This window comes from Chamaea fasciata, unplaced genomic scaffold (assembly GCF_029207755.1).
Source record: "Chamaea fasciata isolate MVZ Bird 193981 ecotype frontalis unplaced genomic scaffold, bChaFas1.0.hap1 SCAF_2, whole genome shotgun sequence".
Lineage (NCBI taxonomy): Eukaryota > Metazoa > Chordata > Aves > Passeriformes > Sylviidae > Chamaea > Chamaea fasciata.
This window is the reverse complement of record NW_027094087.1, coordinates 31,363,114-31,387,514: the sequence shown is the minus strand read 5'-3', so window position 1 is coordinate 31,387,514 and position 24,401 is coordinate 31,363,114. Positions and strand designations below refer to the sequence as shown.

At 38.3% G+C, this 24,401-nt stretch overlaps 1 protein-coding gene across 11 annotated transcripts in view; it reads left to right on the top strand.

The window, feature by feature from the left end:
- TENM4 (teneurin transmembrane protein 4) overlaps window positions 1-24,401 on the top strand; it is a 1,208,276-nt gene that overhangs the window by 681,753 nt on the left and 502,122 nt on the right. For 10 of the 11 annotated variants that reach the window (XM_066175594.1, XM_066175593.1, XM_066175604.1 and 7 more), the window contains one exon: window positions 20,638-20,780. The exons of the other annotated variant lie outside the window; for it this stretch is intronic. The gene's annotated coding sequence lies outside the window, so the exon portion shown is untranslated. The remainder of the gene's footprint in view (window positions 1-20,637; window positions 20,781-24,401) is intronic. 11 annotated transcript variants of the gene reach the window in all.

Here is a 24,401-nt window from a genome sequence, read left to right as displayed (position 1 = left end):
TGATTGGGCATTTTGGCAGTTTAAAACTATTGGATTTTTGGTTTTTTGTTATTTTGGTGTTTTTTGCCTTTGACATCTGACTTTTTCCTCCTCACTACTCCCATCTATTACTTTTATACTCCAGAGAATGCCTTATCTTTTCAATTCTGTAACCAGCTTCCCCTAGGAGTATTCAGTATCAGATATTGGTCTTCAACAGCAAGTCCTTCTCCATGCCCTACTCAGAGTCCATTCTATCAAGCAAGAATTTGACCAAAGGGATTCCAAATCAACAAGGCCACAAGATCACCTTCAACCTTCATGATGTGGTTTAGTTAGTACAGAGAATTTGTTCAAAGTTGGAAGTCTTGGAGGTCCTTTCCAACCCTAATAATTACAGGATTCTATTTAGGAGTGAGAAAAATAGCCGAGAAGCATCTTATTAAACAGAATACAATAGAGGTCTCATCTTCTGTTGTAAGCACAAGGACGTTTTCTGTTGTTTTATATTGAACTCAATGTGATATAATATAGGAAAAATGAAGTTCCTTAAAGAAAATCCTATTTATCTCTCACGTCCCAGAATAACAATAGGAAATACATGTAAGAAGATGACAGTCGTGATCTCCATCATGAAATTTTGACTGCTTTTGGGACTAAAAATCCAACCCTTCTCTCATTATCCAGGAAAGCTTTCCTATTGTTTTTTTCTATGGTTAGAGGGAAAGTGATGCTGAGTTTGGGGGGAAATACAATGAGGATTGGTCCAAAAGTTTACAGAAGGACAGAAGACGTGTACTACTGTTTTCCAAGAAGTTTTCTGATGATAGATGGGATTGTAGTTGCTGTTTCAAAGGTATTACTCATGCCGTGACAGTGATCCATTGTGATCAAAATAAACCCAGAGCAGCAAAATAGACAAGCATAAAACAGTCCTATTGTAAGGAAGTGTGAAAGAAAAAGTGGTTATATGACAACAGGGTAGGTTTTAGAAGCTGAAAATTGGGAAAGAAGCCAGCCCATGATTTAAAAGACAGCTACCGCATGGAATGGGCATTTATAGGTCAGAAGAACAAGCAATCAATTCTCAATAAAATACAAGGAGTAGTTTAATGTTATCAACCTCCTGGAAAGTGTGGTAGGCCAAGTTTAGAGGTGCACTTGGAACAGAGTCCTGGCTCCAAACTACACCTGGAAAGTATGGTTATTTGCTGGTAGAAAGGAATGTTTTCATTCCCCTTATCTCCAAATTCCTCCTCCAGCCTTAAATTTTCATAGAATTATAGGATATTTTGGGTTGGAAGAGACCTTAAAGATCATCTCATTCCAATTCCCTGCTGTGAGCAAGGACACCTTCCATCAGACCAGGCTATTCAAAGCCCCATCCAACCTGACCTTGAGCACTCCCAAGGATGGGACATCCACAATATTTCTGGGCTATGATTTTCAGTAACTCTGCATTCCCTGAAGTAATCTGACCACTTGATTCGGTCTCCCCCAAGTAGATACCCCAGCCTCCTGAATAGTGTTCAGTTATTGTAGCATCATGGCTTTCTTCTCCTACAGAAAAAAAAGTACAACACCATCAGAAGTAAAAAAAAAAAAAAAAAAAAAAAAAAAAAAAAAAAAAAAAAAAAAAAAAAAAGAGCAAAACAGCAATAAAATACAGGGTTTACTGGCTGAGCTGCTTCTTTAGTAACTGTAGACATCAGCAGATTACTTAACTAGCTGGTTGTGCACGTTTCAAACTTCATGGAGAAACATCCTTTGAAAGCAATTAATCACAGCATCTCTATCCCTGACTGAACACCTCCCTCAGTCACAATGTATTGGGGTCTGGGAAAAAAATCAGCAAACATAGCTCTCAATATCCTTATCTGTTCTTGGACAGTTTCTTCAAAAGTCCGTGTTGGTCACTTGAGTGGATGAGTCACTGGTCCAACCCAGCATAGTCATTCCTGGAGGAATCATCTAAACATCGTGGTTTCATTAACAGGGAGAAAGAAAAACATTTTCTGGAGGTGGTTCTCAATGTTCAAGGATAGAAGCAGCCCAGTGACTAACAGCACAAGAACATCTATCTCTGAGAAATTTATTCTTGTTCCTGTCATGAAAAAGAGGTGTTGAGTGTAGGACCTCTTCAGATGTTGGGAGCTGGCAGCTGACGAAGGACTAGAGTAAAAGAGACTAAGGATAAGTTTCTGAAAGCTGTGATCATTTCACTTGTAGATTGTAAAGTCCTTTTAACATGAAGTTTACCAGGGGTGTAAGTTTGTATGTTTCCAAGTAAGTGATAGGGTTCTTTTAGATCCTGCCACAATTGAATGGGAGAAAAAAAAACTAATAGAATGTGGTGTAAGATGAAGAGTGTGAGCATTACTAGAAAATACAGCATTTCTTTATTATTTGCATTGCAGCGAGTGACAATAACTTTGTATTGCAGGGATGACAAGCCCCAGTTAGAGTTAGGCCTCACTTGGAGAGACTTTAGACTCTGTAAGAGACAGAAGAGAAAGTGAAATTGCTGAGGTGATCCAAAAAAGATTACAAAGGAAGTCAGTGGCAGAGCTGGGAAAACGGCTTCTGAATCCCAGGCCACTGCTTATGGCAAGAGACTGTTGTGCTATCAACAAAGACCATGATTTATTCTTTCTGTGCAGCACCATTTATTATTGAACAGCTGTTGTCAGTCCTTTAGTCTATTTGAAAAAAAAAAAAACTGAAGAAAGGAAAGATCAATTCTTCTCTGAGAAATGGTTTACATTTTTCCGTATATGAATACTTTAACTGCCTATACTTTTTCCTTTTCTAATTTCACCCCATCAAATTTATTTCTCTATCTTCAGCAACCCTAAATAATTCCTACATGAACTACTGCTCAGTAATCTAAAAAGACAGTAAAGTGTGCCTTGACATCCTAACCAAGATAGTAAATATTTAATATAATGCACTCTGTGAGAAGCAAAGTGCAATTAAATGAAAAGTCAGATAAAATGAGCTTAAACGCAATAAATACAAGTTACTATTCAGTGCCGAGAAGTTGCAATTGTATTTGTTTCCTCTCAGTTAGCACTATTGGCAGCCTACTTTTTGTGGTTTTGAAATGGCAACAGACACCCACTTGCAAGCCTGCTTCATCATGTCTCCTAAAATAATTATTTATATTATTGGCTTTATTGTGTGGCATCTCTTTTTTTTTTTTTCAACTGCAAAAGTCTGTGTTGCTGGATTAATTTTTTTTCTCATTTTTGGTTTGCCTGAAAAAAAAAGTAATAGAAAATTTGCAGTAAGTATTGAAAAACTGCTCATTTTTATAAAAAAGATTTGGAAAAGAAAATGCAGATTTTATCCAATGCTAATTTTAGCCTGCAAGGTGGAAGAATTCAAACAGAAGCAAAAACTGGTTTTATGGTTTCATGTCCACTTTGAACTGGCTGTAGTATTCTTTATTTGTTGTTCCATACTTTCATGTTCTCTCCTAATGCTGTGCACTCTCCGGAACTACCTATGCTTTTTCACCTCATTTAGCAATAATGAATTATTTTTTGTCTACTCATCACCTAAAAGCTGAGAAACCATTGTTTGGAAGAGTAATTTATTTCTTGTATATGTGGAGAGGCAATGCTAGTTAAAATCCAAATTAATCCAAGTTAAGGATGGCATCAAAGCTTCCTAGAACAACTCATAAAGGTTACTGCAGACTTCTATCTTTAGTCTTCTAGAATTTTTGCTGATCTTGACTATGCAAGATCAAGTATATTTAGATTTTGTACTTGGAGGAAAAACATTGTCTAGAGATACATGCATTTTTTAACCAGAATCTACAAATAGTGAGCATGTCTTGCTGTCCAATGGAAGAATGCAAGTAGAATCATAGAACTGTAGAATTGTTTGTGTAAAAAAGGACCTTAAAGATCATCTTGTTCCAAATCCCCTGCCGTGGGCCGGGACACTTTTCATTAAAACAGCCCTGTGCAACATGGCCTTGAAAACTTCCAGGAATGGGAAAGTACATTAGGTGTACTAGTTAGTTTAATTATTCTAATTTTAAAAGCTTTTTAATAGCAAATTATTCTAATTTTAAAAGAAACATAATCCATCTTTTATATTTTATTCTGAAACAATTGCTTGAAAGCTGTTAGCTTCTCATATCAGAAATGTAATTAAAATTTCTTTTTTTCTGTGGTTAGAGGTAGAATCATAGGATCATTTAGGTTGGAAAAAATCTCCAACATGGCCAAACCCAACCTTTGACAAAATACCTGTCTCCATTAAATTATAATGTAAAAGACCATATCTACTCAGTTTTTTTGAACATTTTTAGGGACGGTAATTCAACCACTTCCCTGGGGAGCCTCTTCCTGATATCTCACATACCACACTCGTGATATTAGTAGTTTCAGTCACACAAGACCAAGTTATAAACATGCTCCTCAGTGTTATGCTTTTCATAGATCCAGTCTGTTTCTTAGCTCTGGGGAACATGACAGACTTTATTTTGCTCTCCAATGATGATGGATCCTTGTGAAAAAGCCAGGGTTTGGAAAAACTTGTTCCTTTAATAAAATTCTCATATAGCTGTCTGACTGGTCTGAGCATGAACCAGTGAAGGCTCCAGGTGGCCAAGAAACTCAGTGTCATCCTGGCCTGTATCAGCAATAGTGTGGCCAGGGGGATCAGGGCAGGGATTGTCCCCCAGTACTGGGCACTGGTGAGGCCACAGATTGAATCCTGTTCAGTTTTGGGCGCCTCAGTACAAGAAAGACATTGAGGTGCTGGAGCATGTCCAGAGAAGGGCAATGGAGCTGGGGAAAGGTTTGGAGCACAAGTCTGATGAAGAGAGGCTGAGGGAGCTGGGGGGTGCTCAGCCTGGAGAAAAGGAGGCTTAGGGGGGATCTTACAGCTCTCTACAACTGCCTGAAAGGAGGTTGTAGCAAGTGGGGTGTCATTCTTTTCCCCTGCTAACAAGTCACAGAACAAGAGGAGATGGCCTCAGGCTGTGCCAGGGGAGGTTTAGATTGAATATTAGGAAAAAATATTTAACAGAATATCCACATTCTATGGAGACACCCTCCTCCCTGGAAGTGTACAGAAAAGACATGGATATGTCTCTGTGTGAGACATGGCTCTATGGTATACATGGCAATGGTTCTAATGTCATGATTGGACTTGATTGGCTTACAGTTCTTTTCAAACCTTAATGACTCTATGATTCTCTTCTACTACTGTACACACCATCCAAAAGACACCATAAATGCTGATATTCTGGAATTTGCTCTCGCATAGAATATTTTAAACTCTTAGTTTCATACAAACTGATCACATTCAGTAATAAAATCACTATTCCCAAGATACTATCAGTTTTTATGCTGTTAATTAATTCAGAGAGGTGTGCTGACCTGCATCTAGATGCCATGGTCTGTCATTAAAATTGCTTTGTAGTTACAGGTAAATATGCAAAATGGACATTGCTGCCTTCACTTAGTTCTGTACCCTTCATTTGGAAACTCATTCTCCTGTAGTCTCTCTCATACAGTGGCCTGTATCAGGATATTTTTTTTCAAATATGACAGGGTGTCTCACAAACAAACAGGATTTTTCCAAAATTTCTGAACGAGGTATGCTTTCTAAGAATATTTTTTTTTTCCCTTGATTATCTTGCTCTTGAAATGATGTACTCATTGACAGACATTCAATCCCCGTACATAATAATAAACTTGAAGCACAAGAAAGAGTTACTTTGAGGATGTAAACGCAGGAATGGAGTTTTGTTTGCATCCAAGTTGCAACTGCAAGGACAGCATTACAATAAAGACTACCGCTGAAATCAATAGGAACATGGGGAAAGAGGAGGGAATAAACCTGCTGAATAGGGCATTGTTCCTGCATAGTCGTCCTTCATTTTAGCACCACATATTAATAAGGTATTTGTTGCTATCACTGCAACAAATAACTAGTTTTGTTTTCTACAAAAACATTTCAGGTGTTAAAAAGATTTTCAGCTTACATTGTAAATGTAAGTTTTTGAAACTAGTGAGGAAGCAGTAGCCCACTGGCTTATAAAGCTACTGAGAACATTGGATTTGACTCATTTTAAAAAGTGGGAAATGGCAATGGATAACAGAAGACCCCTTCTAGGAACAGGATAAAAAAAAGTTTAATATGCTATTCCAGTGAATTCCCTGGAGGATTAGGTAGTGTGATTAAGGTTTCAGATCTTTATGGAATGTTCCATGTTGTTAAACAAACAGTAAAAACCATGGCTATTCCTATAATAAAACTTAAAGAGATTTCCCTTGTTGAAATAAATTTAATGTACGGTATCATATGGGGGGCAAGTATCTTCATATTTGGTAGGTTTAATGGGATTCAGGGACTATGTTATGGCAGATATTGAGAAACCAGGTTATAATCAGGATTTCACCTTCAACTCTTCATTTTGTAATAGATTAATGAAGTTAAAATTTTGTGGAACAGTTGGCTGTTGCAGTTATAGTTGTGATAAACTATCTGAACTTTTCTTAGTGAAATGATGCAAGAAACACTTGAAGACTCTTCTGTATACCATTGAGAGAAATACCTCCTACGTAAGTTTTTAAGGCAATAAATATATGAGAGGGGTGGTTTGTTTTTTGTGCTGCTTCATTTATTTTTTTATATTACTGCTATATACTGAAATAATGAATATCATGCTTGTAATGGCACCAAGATACAATTTGATAATGAATAGCAGCAAGTGGAATACTTCAAATTAAATTACAAAGGATGAAAGACATCAGTAGGCATCTGTCGCAAGCCTTGAAATGAGAAAAAAATTCTTTAGAGCAATTATTCAAAAACTGGATAAAGAATATAGTACTCAAGTACTATTTTAACTGCCTAGAAATCTGCTGGGTAAAACTCACTGTTAAACATGGATCATCAAAAATGTTCCTAAGTTACACAGATGAAAAAATTTGTGATGTGGAAAAACAAGAACTAAAACTGAAGAAATTTTTATGTTTTTATTTTTTAGTAGATACAAAAAAAATTGAAGAGTAAATCATGATGTCGAAGATGTCTACAATGATCTGCAGGTTTTTGTTGTTATTTACGTATGTACAGCCAGGCCTACTGGACTCACCCCATGTCCATTGAAATGAAACAAACATTTCTAGGGTGTAACTTGTTAAACTTGGTTTTGATGCGCATTTAGAGATGAGACTAGTTGTAACCTGAACATGTCCATTTTTTAACACCATTGACTGCAGAAGGGCTTAGACTTGTTCAGGAGTGGATTGTCTACAGTTAGTAAGATGCTTGCATTTTTCTTTCTGGATAGCATGCAAGTATAAGAGAGAGCTCCAGGGCTGTGTTTTGGCACTCTAGAGTCAGTCAGACTGACAAAAAAATGAGTGGCCCAGCAGTGAACATGGGTGTAGCACCCAATTTAATCAATGCAAGACATAAAAGGATAAAAGGACTGAAATAGTCTGATCAAATCCTATCCAGATCTTATTAAGGATCTTCCAACTTCTGCCTCAAAATAAAAAACTATGTTTAATTATTTTTAAAAAGTGCAAGGAGAATGGGACATGGCATAAATATGTGCTTTAACTAAGAGAATGAGGTCTGACCTAGAAAAATGTAGGCTAATAAATCTAAGAGGGAAATAATCAAAAGCACATTTATTAAGTCAGACAAAGATACCTGGAAAGCAGAAATGTCAAAGGAGACCTTGGGGTTTCAGCAGACAGCAAATGATATATCTGCATGCTGCAACGCTACAGGATTACAAAAAGGGATGTTGTGACTTCGGTCTGTACGTGCAGTATCGTCATTCCTTTGACAATAGGAAGGTGATTTTCTTGCTGTACAGCAGTGATGAGATTGCACCTTGAATGTAGTGATGGATGTTGACAAATTGAAGGGAATTCCGAGAACAGCAGCAAAAATCATTAAGGGGTTGAACAACCTGACTTGGTAGGAAACAGAAAGTCATGCTCTCAGAGGATAAAGGGAAAAGATTGTTTCTCTTATCCCAAGATGACAAAGACAGGCATGATAGGATTATGTTAAACAAAAGAAAATTTGAGCTGCAAAGCAGGAAGAAATTTCTGCTGCAGCGTGACTAAGAAATTTCTCAAGTGTATGGTTGACTATTTACACTAATAGAAGGAGATGCCAGCAGAAAAAGTTGATCAGAACTTAATTCATTCTAGCATTTGTATGGTTACCTTTTTTAAATTAAAATTAAATCAAACACAGTAACTTGTGTTTTCAAATTGTGCATTTTGCACATCTGATGACCTGAGGTGTACTGCAAATGTCAGGGTTGTATTAGACATATTATTATGACTTTGCATGAAGTTATTTTTCCGAACTTCTCTGGGAAATAAACATTAACACCTTGTGATTTTCTGCCACTTTTTACTGGTTTTTCAACGCAGTGGTTTTTGAATTGACTTCAACCTTTTAGCTGATAGGCATGTACATATTCCTCTGTTCAGCAGAATAACTTAATGTTTATCCAGCCATTATACAGGCTTTTTCACTGGTACCATGTTGTATTGTTGATAACGCAGTTGTGATGCAGTCTTCCAAAAGGAAAGTGTTTTAATGAGCAAAATGCTTTGTAAATATCAGAATTCATAGTGCAGGCCACATTGAATGGGACTTTGAGAAGCTTGGTCTAGTGGGAGGTAGTGGAAGGTGGCAGGAAGGTTGGAACTGATCTTTATGGTCCTTTCCAATCCAAGCCATTCTAGGACTTCATGGTTTATTGTCAACCATCAAGATCAGGGTAGAAATTGCTGATTTAGACTGCTTTCCTTTGTGGGTCTTTCAGACACCAAAATTCTATAAATACACAATTAGAAAAGTATTCAACATGCCTAAGTTGGATATCACAAGAAGGTAGCATTTACTGAACAAAACAGAATCAATATTAAAATTGAAAGGAAGCAGGGAGTTATTTGCATTGAAAAGAAATTATCATCTCAGTCACTTGCACTGAGCTCAAACGCCATTCTAATGCATAATGTATTTCTGATTGTGTAGGGATGTATAGCATAAGGTACTTAAAGACTACTTGCTAAGAGGTTTCACTAAAAAATAATTTAATCAATTAACAACAGAAAATTTCAAATCATTGAGTCACTTTTAAACCTTTTGTGTAGGAGATCTCATCTGATGCTCTGTAGAAGAGAGGAAATTGCAGTGGCAAGGGTATGGATTAGTAAATCTTTTCTAGTCATAATTTCAATTATTTTGTGGTGAGACTTTCACCACATTCCATTCACACAGGACTCCCAACACAACTAGAGTGTATGGCAAATAATAGAGGAATCTCATTTCTTTTGCTATTTAGCTCTGAAAAATTAATGGTGATTAACTTAAAATTAGTTGACAGGAAATAGAACCTTAGTGCTGTTAGAACTTTAAACTACAGAATATTCATTCACTTTTTAATCTCATAATCTGTTAATCTGCTTTAATTTTTATGGATAATGATAGTTATTATTTTCTTATTTTCACTGCTTCCTTTCTTCCCCTTGGAACGGATTCAATGGAATCAGTTTCTTTAAGAATAAATAAGCTAATTTCTGTAGGCATTTCTGAAGTATGTATTTGAGAGGATCATTGGGTGAATGTCTGCCATATCATAAAATTTAGGCATAAGCATCTCAGGAATTTCTTTACCCCACTACCATGTGCAGGGCTGGAATCAGATCTGATGTGGAAGAGAAGGAGGCAAAAGAGGAGGGTCTGCTCCATGATTGCTCTTGCAGTCACAAGCAGTAATGAGGGTGCACTGTGCAATGCCAGCCTCCTACACCTTGTAGTAAATCTACTTCTTTACAAAAATATTCCATGGTGAAAGGACTTTGATTCATGGAATACTGGCATAAGATGAGTTGAAACAGGCTCACATTGAGTCCAGCTCCTGGCCTGCAGCATTCCTAAGAGTCACACCATGTGCCTGATAGCATTGTGCAAACACTTCTTGAACTCTGTCAGTCTGGTGCTGTGACAACTTCCCTGGGAAGCCTGTTCCAGAGCCCCACTACCCTCTGGGTGAAGAACCTGTATCTTATATCCAACCTACACCTCTGCTGACACAACTTCCAACCATTCTCTCCTGTCCTGCCACCACAGAGAAGAGATAAATGTTTGTCCCTCCTCTTCCCCTCACAATAAAGTTATAGACTGTAATAAGTTAAATTCAAGTTCTATCAGTCTTCGTGTAAATCTGGTCTGTACTTTCCACTGTATTGTCATTATTTACTGGAGGATTTACTGTAAAAGAGGTGTTTCTGAAATTCATTAGCTTACATTTTAAGAGAAAATCTTTCACTTATCATAAGAGAGGGAACAAGAGGCTGTGCATAAAATGTGCAAAGAGGTTCTGCAGCCAAGCTGACTAGGACAAATTTAGTGGACCTCTTTCATTAGCTGTGAAGGTCATATCCCGTTGACTTCTGTGGCACTGCACCAACATAATTCAAAGCACAGTTTGTTCCAGTAAAGTTGGATTTGATCTCCTGTTGCAGTTGTTCTGGCTTCTAAGCCACTTAGTAGCATGAAGGAGTGTCAAAGTTTTGCTGGTGTGATTGGTTGTGATTTAAGATTCTTTGTGCATTTATTTTCTGATTCGTAAATGACTATTCAAGGAAGGCAACAGAGGAATGGTTCTTTGATTTCATTCATTTGATTATGGCTTGATTGCTTGATTCCACGCCATAGTAATTTCTAAAGAAATGTTCTCACACATTCTACATGTCTCAAAATATTTACCTTAAAAACATTTCCTCTATTTTGCAGTTTGAAAGGTATTTCACAGTCAATGATCTTGGAGGTCTTTTTCCACCTAAATGATTCTATGAATTTACATCTAGGCTCCCTCTGGGTACTGGTTAGAGTTAACTCCAAAGTTACACTTCACATGTAAGACAAACATCTTCAGGTGGAGTACACAAGAAATAATGGCTTTTCATAGATTTGGCCCAGTTGATTTAATTTAGATAACTCTAGCTAAACTACAGTTTGTTCTACAAAAATTGAGAAGATAGTTCTTTCACCAGAAAAGGCCAGTTTATGCAGTAGGATGGGTTCTTCTGGTAAGAAGAAGAACATTTTGGTGCTCTGGTTTCCTGTCTCCCAGGGCATATCTCTGCCCCATGTCTCTTTACTGTAGAATTGCAGAATTGTATACTCATAGTCAAATGTCATACGGGACTTCCTAACATTAGTTGAAAAGCTAATTAATAGCTTTTTTTTTTATCCTTTTATGGTACATGAATTCATCTGAATAGTCATTTCTAGTCACTGAAAAAGAACTATTAGTCTTGAAGCACACCGGATAACTTTAAAAAGCAGTAGTGGTAACTGTGAGTTCAAAACACTGTGTTGTTATCCAGTGCCGGAAAAGCAGTGCTGCGTGTTATATTCAGATACAGATGGATTTAACTCTTGTAGCTGAACCAGTACCATGTGGTTTGGTCTCCTAGCTGAAGAGGTAGACCAGCTCCTGTTTTCGTTGTTGTTGTTGCAACATTAACCTCCAGGAGGTTTTGTTTTATTGCTGGCCTATTCCTCAGATGACTGTTTTCAAGTGGAAGGGGAGGCAAATCTGACAAGAAAGCAATAATTCATAGAGAAAATGACAGCGATAATGAAATGCTGCAGTGGTGGAAAGATTTCCCCAGAAAAAATGTGCAGCCTGGCTCACCTGGTGGAAGTTCATTATCTTCAGTGTGTCTCCTCCACACCTGACTTAGGCCCATGGCTCATGCATTTTTTTAAAGCATGAGAACACTTTGCTATTTCAAAGCTCTCACTTACTGGTAACATTGACCCGAATCTAAACAATTGTTATGTGAATCAAATCATAATATCTAATGACCCAAGTGCTGTAATATGAACATGCTGCCTGGGGAATTGCACTGTGTATTGCTGGTCTGTATGGGTTGGTCTTTTGACAAAGTCACAGAAAAATGAGAAGAACATTTCCATAACAAGGACCAGGGACTTAAGAAAACTTGGTTTTCCATGTCAGGTCGTTCACTGTAAGGAAAGAGGTAGAGAGCAATAATTCTTCCATGAAACCAGGTAACAACCTTTTAATAAGCATCATTAAGTCTTTAGGTTGAAATAAGAGGCTATCTACCCTTTTATCCCATATTATATTGCCCAAATTCCTCTTTGCCATCCTCACTGTGGTTAGATGAAAGCCCCCTGTTTTCATATCGATCACTAAAAGCACTTTCCCCTCGTACCAGTTCACTGCATCACTTCTAAATGCAGTTCATCTGATCTCTTTTACTTTGGCTGCTGCTCATTCAGGGCTACAAAAACTGTAGTTTCAGGCAGGTCTTGGAACCAAATGATCATATTTCTTACCTCATTCCAAGGGATAACATTAGGATCTTTGTTTAGGTGGGATTCAGAATAAAAATAAAGCTCATTTTGCTTTCCCATGCATGCCCACACACGTGCACACCCACATATATATACACCACTCTTTCTCCACAAGGGTTATTTGAACCCAGAACAGTAGACATCTGTGTATGTTTGTGCTTATTTCTTTTCAGTAACACACTTTCCAAATGCTAGCTGCTGAGGAAGTGTAAGTGCACTGAAATGTTAAACCATGTACAACCTAAGCTCTGCAGGGCTGGGGGTTGAATGATTCTTGGTGTCATTCTTTCTCACTGATTAAGAAATGTTTCTCTTTGACAAGGAAACTTTTCAAGCACCAAAGTTTTTGACTTAAGAGTTACTTGAAGAATTTACTTGTAGACAGCTCTAAGCTTATGTTGCGCTGTTTGCCTTCAGTGACTTGCATGTGGCTGTAGATCTTCTTTCCACTTAAAATTTCTGTATGTATGGAATTTTACAAGCATGAGACTCAGTGGAGCACTTCCATGTCTGTTTTCTCTTCTTCTCTTTTATCCCTGCCAGACCAGCACAAAAAATCCATATACTAGCTTGAAGGAAAACCATCCACAGTGATAAGAACCAGCCTCACATGCCAGATAGATTGGAAAACCAGGCTAACATTTTAGGGGGCTTTTCCTGCACTGAAGTGAAATGACAGACCCATACAACAGGCTGGATTTTATGAATGCACATCAGCACAGTATCTGTGTTCAAAGCAGTCTGCAAGATGCAAGGTAAAAAAAAAAAAAAAAAAAAAAAAAAAAAAAAAAAAAAAAAAAAAAAATCAAACACACAGAAAAAATGTTTCTTAAATAAAATGACCTTTCCATAGTCCGAGTCTTGCCAGCCATAAGCAATGATTTTCCCCATCTTGTTTACATTAATATTCCCCACTTTGGTGTTCCTCAAGTTCATTTTATGGTGACACAGGCAACATTTTCTCTACTCTGTTCTTTGTGAGCAAGTGTATTTTTATATTTGTCTGTTACCTTGGATTACATTGTCAGTAAATGAGAAGACAAACTCCTGGCCAGGCTTCACCCTCCCTTCCCTTCTCTTCCCACAAGATTTAATTGATCAATTTCATCATACGCAGCTTAACCTTATGCAAGAACATGAAATAGCATATGGTTTTCATCCCAGAAAGATAATTAACCCCCAGGTGATTTCAGTCAAATGGTAAGAAAAAGAAATATAGTGGGGTTGTTTTTGGAAGGGACAAGAGAAGGAGGAAGCAGGGAAATGATGTCACCTCTGGTAGCTTTTTGAACTTTGAGCCCTGACCTCTCAGTTTTGATGAATGCACTCAATCCACTCATTATGAACAAACTGAATCATGTCTCAGGGTCCCCTGGTCATGAAATTGATGCCCTAGGGTATCAGTATGCACACTGCTTCCTACACCAGGTAGTCCAGTTGCTTATTCAGCAAAGAACTCTTGCTCTTGATGGCAGATCACAGAAGCACCACCTCTGCCAATCAGTGTTTGCATTTAGAGAGATAGTATTCTTCCTGTGTTCCTTTCCTCTAGGGACACTAACTCCATGATATTCAACTGGACCATCACTACAAATCATTTCAGTTGGTCTCCTCTTCCCATTGGCAAGATACAAACTAGTTTTTATGTTTGTTCCCTCTACTTTTATGCTTTTCTTCCTGCGACATTGCATCTGTGCTCTACTGGCTGATGTATGATAGGAGAAGGGCTGTTACATTTGTGCATCAAATCCTATATCCATAGTTTGCCCCACACCGTCAGAAAATATTTGTAAGCTTTACATCTGATAAAGGTCATCTTCTGAAATGCAGAAGTGCAGAAGAATCTTCCTGAATCTGAAGACAGATTAGCTGCAATGATCTTTGCTATGGTTCATTTCTTTTGTAGAAGGAAGAAGCTCCACATATTTGGGACAGGTTTAGCATTGCTTAACAACAACTGAATCATGTCAGTACATTGTTCTGCAGCTGCAGCATGGGAAATTTTGAGTAGGAGCTGGGTTACTGAAACATTTTCAGGGGAGTTAAGAAATAAATTAATAGTGTGAAGCAAACACCTAAATGCTTCCTCCTTAGTCTACAACCAACTTCAGGAAGGAAAGATGCAGAAAAACCTCCCATTTTTCTTTAAAATTAAAAATGGGAGAGAGAACTCCAAGTGTATCACTTGCCTGCTAGAGGTAGGATGACATGAAATACAAAGCTGACAAGCAGAGAGCAGAACTGTTCCAAACCTGACAAGTCTAACATATTGCGCATAACAATTTTGACTTCTTCTTCCCCAGCCCCATCAGCCAGGTTTACAACTCAAGTGTTTATGCAGCACTGAACCATCAGTAGCTACCCCTCTCCTGTTAAATGTTCCTCACCAAATGCTGTGGAATGGCAGAGGCTTTGGTCCCGGAGAAGCAGGCTGAAATGAGACCTGCTTGGTAGCACACCTTCTTTTTCAGCCACTACTTCATTCAACATCATACGCTCTCATTACTCCCACTTATTCCCACTGCGTCTCCTGCTGGAAGGGACAATTCTTCCTGCTGGGGGTCTGGGAGGGACAATTTTATATAAGTCAGTCCTCCAGCTACCAAAGTCACAGAGACAAGGTGGTATATTCTGTCCTACACCAGGTGATTGCTCTTCTATCTTTTGTAAGAGCATTCCACAACCATTTGCCAGATTTATTTCCATCTTAGAGGCTAAACATGTTTGAATGAGTGAATCCTGGCAAACATTTCAAGCACCTGCCTTGCTTCTGGCTGAATGCTGAGCAGTGTTACGGTTGGGCTGTTGCGCAGTAATTTTCAGGCTCTGAAATCTTGGATCTGTTGAGATGGTTCTCCTGCAGCTCCATGGGATGCTCCTTTTGTCACCAACCATCTGCCAATTCCTTTGGCTATGCAGGTATAAAGTGTGCATGCCAGCCTGACTGGTGTCAGCACTGAAAATTCCCCAGTAGTGTGTGCAAACAGCAGGCTCTGTTCTATGTGTGAGGAAATATTGTATCATTCTGAGGAAAACTCCCCAAGCCCCTTGGTGAAAAAGAAGAAGACAATTCTCCTTCTTGTCAAGATCAAAAAGTGATACAAGGATGGGGAAATGTCATTTATGGTAGGATGAACACATAATTAGCTAACAAGCTATATGGAGAGGGGTGTTGATAACACCAAAGTCTGTGTGTATCAAGTGCAGGCATGGTAGCAACATGTGACCACAAGGTAGAAATTTTGTTGGCAAGATGGTCTTGACCGAGAGGGTCCTTTTTGAGACCCATGAAATATTACACTATTACTTTTGAGTTCTTCCTTCCATGAAATGGGTCACAGAACCTTTTATTGGCAGCTCAAGAAGTAGGTGAAAGCCAATATTGACAAACACTTTGTTTCTACTATTTGTAATATGTCTTCAGTGTTGCAGTAAAATTATCAATGCTTTACTTTCTCTATTCTCATGCAGAGTTATTGGACTGTATCACTGATTCTGTACGATCCATGGTGACAATGATGACACACAAACAGTGTGCCTGGAATCATACAAAATATTTGCATAGCAGCTGTGACAAATAGGGTCAAGTTGTTTTACAAAAGAGTTCACTTAACTGTAGGAAATTCTGCAGTTTGGTACCGTACCAAATGGTGGCCACTGGTTACTTCTTCACATGCTCAACTGCATGCAAGAAAATTGGCATGAAGGGCTCCTAGGATTATATTCCTCTTTGCATGGTCAAACGGCTGGAAGCAGTAGGCAATTATGAGTATTTTGGCTTTTGTGTGAGTCCGTGTAAGAGCCCAGAACAGAAACCGAGGAATCCACTGCAGTGGCTTCATTTCATGGACTCAGATCTACAGAATATGACAGAGGCTGGAAGGGACCCTGGAGATCAACTAGTCCAACACATAGTACTCAAAGCAGTTGCAACCACAAGAGCCCAGGGATTTGTCCAGTCACGTTTTGAATATTGCCAAGGATGGTATCTCTGCAGCCTTTCTGGATAAACTGTTCCAGTGTTCAAGCACTCATCCCCCAGTGCGGAAGCTTTACAGGACTAATGGGGTTTCGTTTCTCTGTTGTTAATTGTCTAATACAGAAGACATGTCTGTGTAGAATAATAATGTTTAGTCAGTAGACCAAAAAGCTCTCTTTGCCAGGCTTGGTAACCTGTCAGGTTACCAAGCCTGAGTCAGGGAAGTATTCAGAAATAATTGAGCTTTCTCAGATAAAGCAGTGCGACCCTTGGCCTCAGTATTATTTATCTTATTTAATAAAGGATGTTCTGAGGGTGCATTCAGGATCAAAAAGAGTTTTGTTAATGCTGAAGGACGGTACTAGTATCATAGCCAATTAATGTGCCTGTTCCTACTGATGATAAATGGGTCTGTCGTCTGTTCATCTGGCATTGAGCCTTGAGCCTTACATAATCATTTGTGGCTATACTCAGGGGTTTTGATAGTTAACATTTCAGCTTCTACAGGTCATCAGAATTTTTCAAGAAAGATAGATTTGGTAAATAGTAGTCTGCAGCAGAAAACTGGAGGTGAACACAAAACAATATTCAGAGGATAAAGTCTGTAAAATGGGCCAAAACTCATATAAGGAAGAATCTTTTCAGTTCTAGTTCAAAGTTTAGGGAAAGGAGAAAAGTGTGAGAAAAAGAAAAATGCATCAAAGGAACTCTGGTGAATCCAGGCTGACTTAGCCTTCATGGGTTAATAGATCATTTGAAAGTGCTGTTTCAGTGGCTCTGAAATTGCAGGAAGTGGTTTGAGGCCAAGAGGGAATAATGACTTCAGGAGTCATAATTTCTAGGGAGGAATTGAGGTCCTGCAATTCTGCTTTGGAGGAAACACAAGCCACAGAATGAAATTTCTTGCAGTTTCAAGGTTAGCAGAGAGGCTGATGGCTGGAAGAGAGAAATCTGAGGAGGGAAGCAGAAGATATGAAATTATCTCTGAGTCTATGTGTGTGCAATGTTGTGCCACATTGCCAAGCCTTTTGTCCTTTAGCCAAGAATCTGAGCTGAAAATCCCTTTTGCAAGGGCCTTCCGAAATGCACCACATCTCTCCAATTTTGAGTATTCATGCTCATTCAACATGTAAACGTTGGGATATGGGTTTTGAAATGCTTTAATGATTACTGTCCTCAGATAGATATTGGACAGGCAGAAGAGAGAGGGAGGAAGGAAGGAAGAGGTTTTGCTCATTTGACATTTTACCAGATGAGAAGACAGTGATGGCCACGCACAACTCGCACCACTCTCATTGCAACTTCTGGTGGTTTTCTATCAATAGGCTCACATCTGAGAATTACGGGCAAAGAGAAAAGCACGTCTGTACAGATTGATCCCACCACAGTGGCAGAGGCACAAGAGTTAGCTCGGTCTAAATTTAATCTGTCAGTCTCCCCAGAGTCAGTGGAGGGAGGCACCTTCACAGGGCAATTCAGAGAAGGAATCTGACTGCAAGGGCAGCATTAACCTTTATGACTGTTCTGCTTTTGCCAAGAGTCAATGGTATCAATTCATAGCTGAGTGGAGAAGACTTACACTGGCTAAGAAGCAGTCCCAGTATCAATAAAACTACCACAGTGTGTTCTCTCTATCACAGAACTGCCATATGTCTCCACTTATGGGGATTGGGTATGGGCACTGTGGAGGGAATTGCTTTTCTGGGCAGGTTAATGTAACAAAAAGTGAGCCACTCTGCAGCCATTAATCTCCCTAAAGCCCATAGTCTCAGTTCTCCTGTGCTGTACTCTGTGCTATGCTTCATTGTGGAGTCTTTAAACACCTCAGCTAAAGAGAGAGCAAGTAATTTTAAAAGAAAACAAAGCTTTGGCTCCTTTAGTTGGATTTTTGGGGAAGTAAGGTTCCTCTTGGGTTAAACTTCTTAGACTTTTTTTGTTTATGTTGTATTACAAAGGCCAAGTGCTATTGAGTAGACACCCAAAAAGAATGCCAACATTAGAATATTTAATAAATCAAGATAAACTAAGGTACTTCAAATTGTGAGTTTTAAGTATTAGAGCATTTTTGTTCTTTTTATTTTTCCTATTTCCAATTTAGTAATAAAATCTGATGGTCTTGCTCTTATTTTTCATAGTAATCTGACTTACAGTACTCTAGGAACTACAACTTCTAGAAGAAAACATAAACGAACGCTTAGTATAAAACCTGCTTTTATTTAATACTTTGGAGGTTTGGGGGAGGGTTGCTTGGCTTTCTTTTATCATCAAGAGGTATCCAATAAGAATTTTCTTTATTTTAATTATGTCTAGAATACACTGCTTGTTGTAAACAAAACACATAGTTATTTAACATGCATATTTTAGCTCAGGGATTTGAAGAAGTCTGCTGGGCTAGGACACATCCTCTATATTTCCATTTATTTGCTTATAGAAGTTTGTCAGGACTTCTGAGATACCTTTGAATAATCTCAACTTACTGTTGTGACTTTTCCTTATCAAAATAATATTATAAATACATTTGCAGAGCTCTTGGTGGAGAAAAGATTTACTGTTTCTGATAGTTGCTTCACTGCTGTAAATCAATATAGTGCTACTTACATCAGCCAGTCTACTATTTACCCCAGCTTGAATGTCTCCTCCTTCAGTTCCAATATTAACTCAGTTAAAAATAGTAGTTTTATATTTAAACCTCTACTTCCTGAAGTGACAGTAGGTGGGCCAACTTGTAACATGATCAACATTTACAGCATTATCTCTACTGGAATACATTTATGCCAGTTCCTAGCAAACAAAACATAATGGTTCTTTGGAATCCCACTGCTTTAATTTTTACAAAAAGGCAGTATTAATTAAAGAATGAAAAATGTGAGCCCTGATATAGTGTGCATACATGTGCATGAGTAGCATACAACACAAAATTTTCAGTATTTTGTTATGCAACTCATTCCCTGAAGCAGTACTTGTGTAAAGGGATGATGTGCTGGGTTTGTATTTGGGGAGTAGCAATTGTGAGACGGGGCATCACAGAGTCCTGTTGTCAATGCATAACTTGTGGTTTAGTGCAAAGTTTAGTTTTACAATAAACTTAGAGACATTTGAGATGCCCAGAGCCATTTTAGATGCCCAAACTCATTTACGAGACTGGCAGAGAAGATGCCGGATTTGCTGGAAACCCATGTCTTTCTGGACAGCAGCTGAAGGACAATCAGAATAACTAGGGCATCGCTAGTTGCACTGGACAGTTTCATGTGGACAGCTGAGTTGGGCTGCATCTTGCATCTGCAGTCACAACTTTCCAAGCTATTTTTTGATAACACTGAGGGGCATGCTAATTGGGACCCATCAGAAACTGTTGGCCCTTAGCAAGATCATATACAGGCTCATTTTCACACTGTGCCACACATTATATTAGTGAGTGTTGTCACTAAACATAGTGACATTACCCAGTGTGTCTCATGATAAATATAGATTCAAGTACCTCTAAAACTTAGAGTTGTCTTCAAGTTCCCATTAAATATAGAGCTGCTAAAAAAAGTACCCAGGACATTATTAAGTTAAAGTGTCTGAACAATATGCAGTACGGCAATGAGATGGTAATTTTGTTGATGCATATTGAAACAGTTGGACTCATCCAGGTGTCAGACACAGGAGTGTCTCTCCTAAATTTCTTCCAAAAAATATAATATAATCTGCAAAACTTACAATATTTTAGCGACATTTTAAAATAAGGAAATAATATTTTTTAACCAGAATTAAGCATAAAATATACACAGAAAAGGAAGAAAAAATGCAATTAGGAGGTTTGTCCCATGGAAAACATACTATCTCTTTCTCCATGTTCACACTGTGCATACCAGCTTAGGTCCAGTTTCATTCCATTCATTTTGAAGTACCTCAAATTTGATCTACTCCTTATCCAGCCTTTGAGACCACATCTATTGTGTGAAGCCACCAATGGATAGTGGCATGGTGTGTATATCTTGGGTAGGAACAAGCCTGGAACATGCTATAACTGTTCCTGGGGAAATCAAGGCATGGGAAGGCAGTGTAGATATGGATGGCCTGTAGATATGGAGGTAGATACCCATTTATCCATACGTATACAGACATTAAAGACAGGTACCAATTCCTGTCTGATGTGACAGCCTGGCTTCTGATGGAGGTACTCAGGTAGATAGAGGGAATCTGGGTCTTAGAATCCTGACAGCTGCCATGCAAAGAACCTTTATAGATCCATGCCAGTCTTGTCTGACACTCAACACCTGGCTCCTTTTCTATAGTGAGGATGGCTGGACCATTGCAGTGGCGCACTGATTTTTGCGGATGGTGATCACAAAAAGGGAATTGAGAAGAGGCCACCAGAGTTATTCTGACACATGACTTCAGTGCTTTCTATTCTTAGACAGATGAGGATCTGAAATATGTAAGTACACTATCATTGTTTTGTAGATTTATTTGTAAAGATGAGTCAAAGAAGTAAAGCTCCTAATCTATCATGGGTGTGGTATTTAGACATTTATCATTTTCTTTTGGTGTGTGTTTATACTGGAGTTGATAAATCAAGATTGTCCTCACAATATTTTAAGCACCATTATTTGTCTCTATACTTGTATTTTTTAAAGAAATGAAAAGAGCAAAAACCATGAAATTATATTTGCAATGTCATTTTAAATTTATTGTCTAATAAATACTGATCACTTGGAAAATCCATTTTTTTTTCCTGTGTTGTTAACAAGAGGTTTAACCAAAGTGGTTGAATCAAGATGAGAAATGATCCCAGGTCCCTGAAGCGTGAATAAATGATATTGTCAGTGTTAATGTATTGGTCTGGAAGTTAATTTGAATTATCAGAAATAACCTAAATATAATTTCATGGCTGCTTGTATATCCATTCCCTGTTTTACCAGCACTTCCAACTCACCAAATACCTACCAACACTCAGTTATTTACTCCTGCTCCCTCCCAGTATGACTAAAGATAACACATCTTTTTTTTCCTACCAAATAAATTCTATATTGACTTCCTACTTTATCTTTACTGCCACCAGCACTTCTGTTCAATGAGAGCAACCAAAATATCATGTGGATATACTACTTCTGATTCATCTAATGATGTTGCATAAGATGCCTCTTAGAACTCTACTATCTCCCATAAAAAAAGTTTGTGTGTAGCAATAATAAGTAGAACTGGTCAGCTGCAGTGTTGTACCTCAGTTTTACAAATGAATGTCCATCCCAAAGTATTTCAGAGAGAACAAAAGTAATTTGAAATGTTCCTACATACGCTAAGACTTCAACGAGACATAAATATTTAGAAATTGAGTTTATTTTTAACAATTGAGTTTATTACTACAGCTTGAAGGCAGGAAAACTGTACTTCAATGCACAGAAACCAGTCAAAAAGATCTGTAATGGACTCGTAAGGATGAGGCTGAGTCCTATTGACATTTCTGGTTTTGAAATTCATCACAGAAGAATGTTTTTACTTAGACAGGGTTCGAAGTATAGCTTTATGTCTCAAGAATGTACTAATTCTTCTTTGTTTTGAGCAATAAACATAAGCTTATATATGTTTTCTTTCCCCCGTCCAGGTTATAAAACATATTTCAGGTTATTGCGTTTATACTGTAATGAGACTACCCTGAATTCTTGCAGCTATGGGCAAGTTTTTGAACATGCACATTGTTACAGGAGCAGGCAGTTTGTTCTTCATAAGTCTGAATTAAAATAAGTGTATTTTAAGGAATATTTAGGTTTCTGACTGCAGCTGATTGGTTTGGTAGAGTTTGGTGTAACAACGGTGCCATTATATCAAGGCCCTTGTTCATCTGGAGGTTCCCAGAGGTACTACAAAAAAGGAACTATAGCCTAGGCATCTTCGCTGCACTAGAGGGAGAAAACAAGGCTTTTCAGGACAAATAAAAAGTGGTGAGGCAATAGTAGAGTTCTGGCACTTCATTTCAAAAAAGAAAATAAAGAAAAAGCTTCTGAGTGGAAAAATGAAACTGTTGGACATTTTTGCAGCTATGCAGATATGTAAAGGATGCGGATGCTGCCATGAAGTATCTGCATAAAACCGGATAGGAGCTTTTGTATCATAATTTGTTCAGTAACTACCAAAATATCTTATTCCTGAAAGAAAAAGCCCTCCTCATAAGTATCAGGACTTTCTTAAAGGAAGAATAAATACTCAGTTGCCAGAAATTGTACATTTTAAGGGACTTATCAACCTAACCTAGACTTTTTGACAGCTATGGAAACAAGCCAAGATTATATTAAGAAGTGGCATTGTGCTAGGGGTAACCATGCCCTGTCAGATGTGTTGCATATACCCTGCTGTGTGCGTGGATATTTATGGATATGCCTATACAACATATCAAATCAAGGAGAAAAAAACAACTTACGGGAAGGTGTGCTAATATCTGGTTGTCGATGGCTAAAAGATACAGCATGAATGCAGTGTCCTGGCAAATGGAAGTGAAGGACATAAATGAAAGGTTATTCCCATAGTAACTCAGTAGTTCAAGGACGTTTATGAGTACTACATGTCTGCTGGAAAAGAGTGGATGGGGGATTCATTCATCTTAGTTCCCTGTGGTTGCTATCTGCTTGGAAATCACATCCATTGCTACCTGTGTGGGGAATCCTGACAGCTGGGGACAATTTGAGTTATTTGAACCATGCATCTCTCTACGTGTTACCAGGATGGGGATTTACATTTGAAATTGGAATTGGTTTATAACCTTGCAGAAGTGCACAGGAGTAATACATGGATCTTATCAGTATGTCTGGCCAGTTTTGAGTTCCTGCAGAAATGTTGCCACATAAGGATCCTCTGAGGTACTCAGATACCAGTGTGATTGGCCTGGCAGACAGATCTCTGTATTGGGGAAGCAAGGTCAGTACTCCTGGGACAGCAGGAAACATAAAGATCCAATAATAATACCTTATTATTCTATCAGATGATATCTGGAGAACACTTTAAAATCATTATGTGAAGGACAAAAGATGCTGTATATACAGAGGGGTAAAGGCTGACATTTCTACAGTGCCTGTAATTAACAGAATTCCATGCAAGTTTGGCCTTTGGAAGAAAAATAATCTTTGGTTGCACACTGGGCATGTGGAGTTTCCGTAATGAACACACAGGGACATGTTATAAGACATCTAGAGAATTAAGGCTATTGCTTTCCTGGTGCCATCCATGTCCTCAAGGATCCTGAGGTTCAAAGACCTGTTACTACAACTAAGAGGGTCCATGGAGGCAAAAAACAGATGCAGTACTTGATCAGTTTTGGTTTTGGTGCTTTTCCAAGCACCTCTTGACCTAGCTGAATTTTGGCAAGAAACTAAAATATGCTCAGGAATATCTTCCCTGAGCCAGTTTATGGAAAGAGTTGTGACTTCCTCTTGTTAAGGGGTGGTCCAAGGAACACTGGTTGGCATGGTTTTATTGGTTTGTGCTAAGAAATTGACTTTTTTTTTCTGACACTTCTGAACAGTCCTTCAAGCTACCCAGACTGCAGATTAACACGCTACAAAATAAAGCACTTGTTGCTCCATCTCAGTGTTCATGTCTGTTGTTATGCAAAAGTGACACAGGAGATGACCAGAAATAAACACCTGACCATGCCCTTATTTCACACATTGTACTCCACATGGTTTGTTCTCTCTATGATCACATTGCAGTTTTGGGTCCTGCTCAGCAGTCAAAAGTTAAGGGCAGTGGTGTGGCCTAGTGTGGAGAACACAGGGCTGCACTGTGGTAATCTTACATCTACTCTGGATTTGCAAGGGTTTGATAGATTATTTCAGTCTATATCACCCATTTATACAATGAAATTAATGAGATTGGCTGACATTTATAAAGGACATTGAGATAAATAGAATAAAAATACCCCTTAGCAGATGCATAGTTTTATTGTATATTTTTCCCATAATGATGTACTCTTTCCAGAAAATGTGCCCAGGATGGGAATAGGTGATATACTCAGACCCTTGCAGCCTCCACTATGCAAATTAATTTCCAGTATCCAGGAATATAG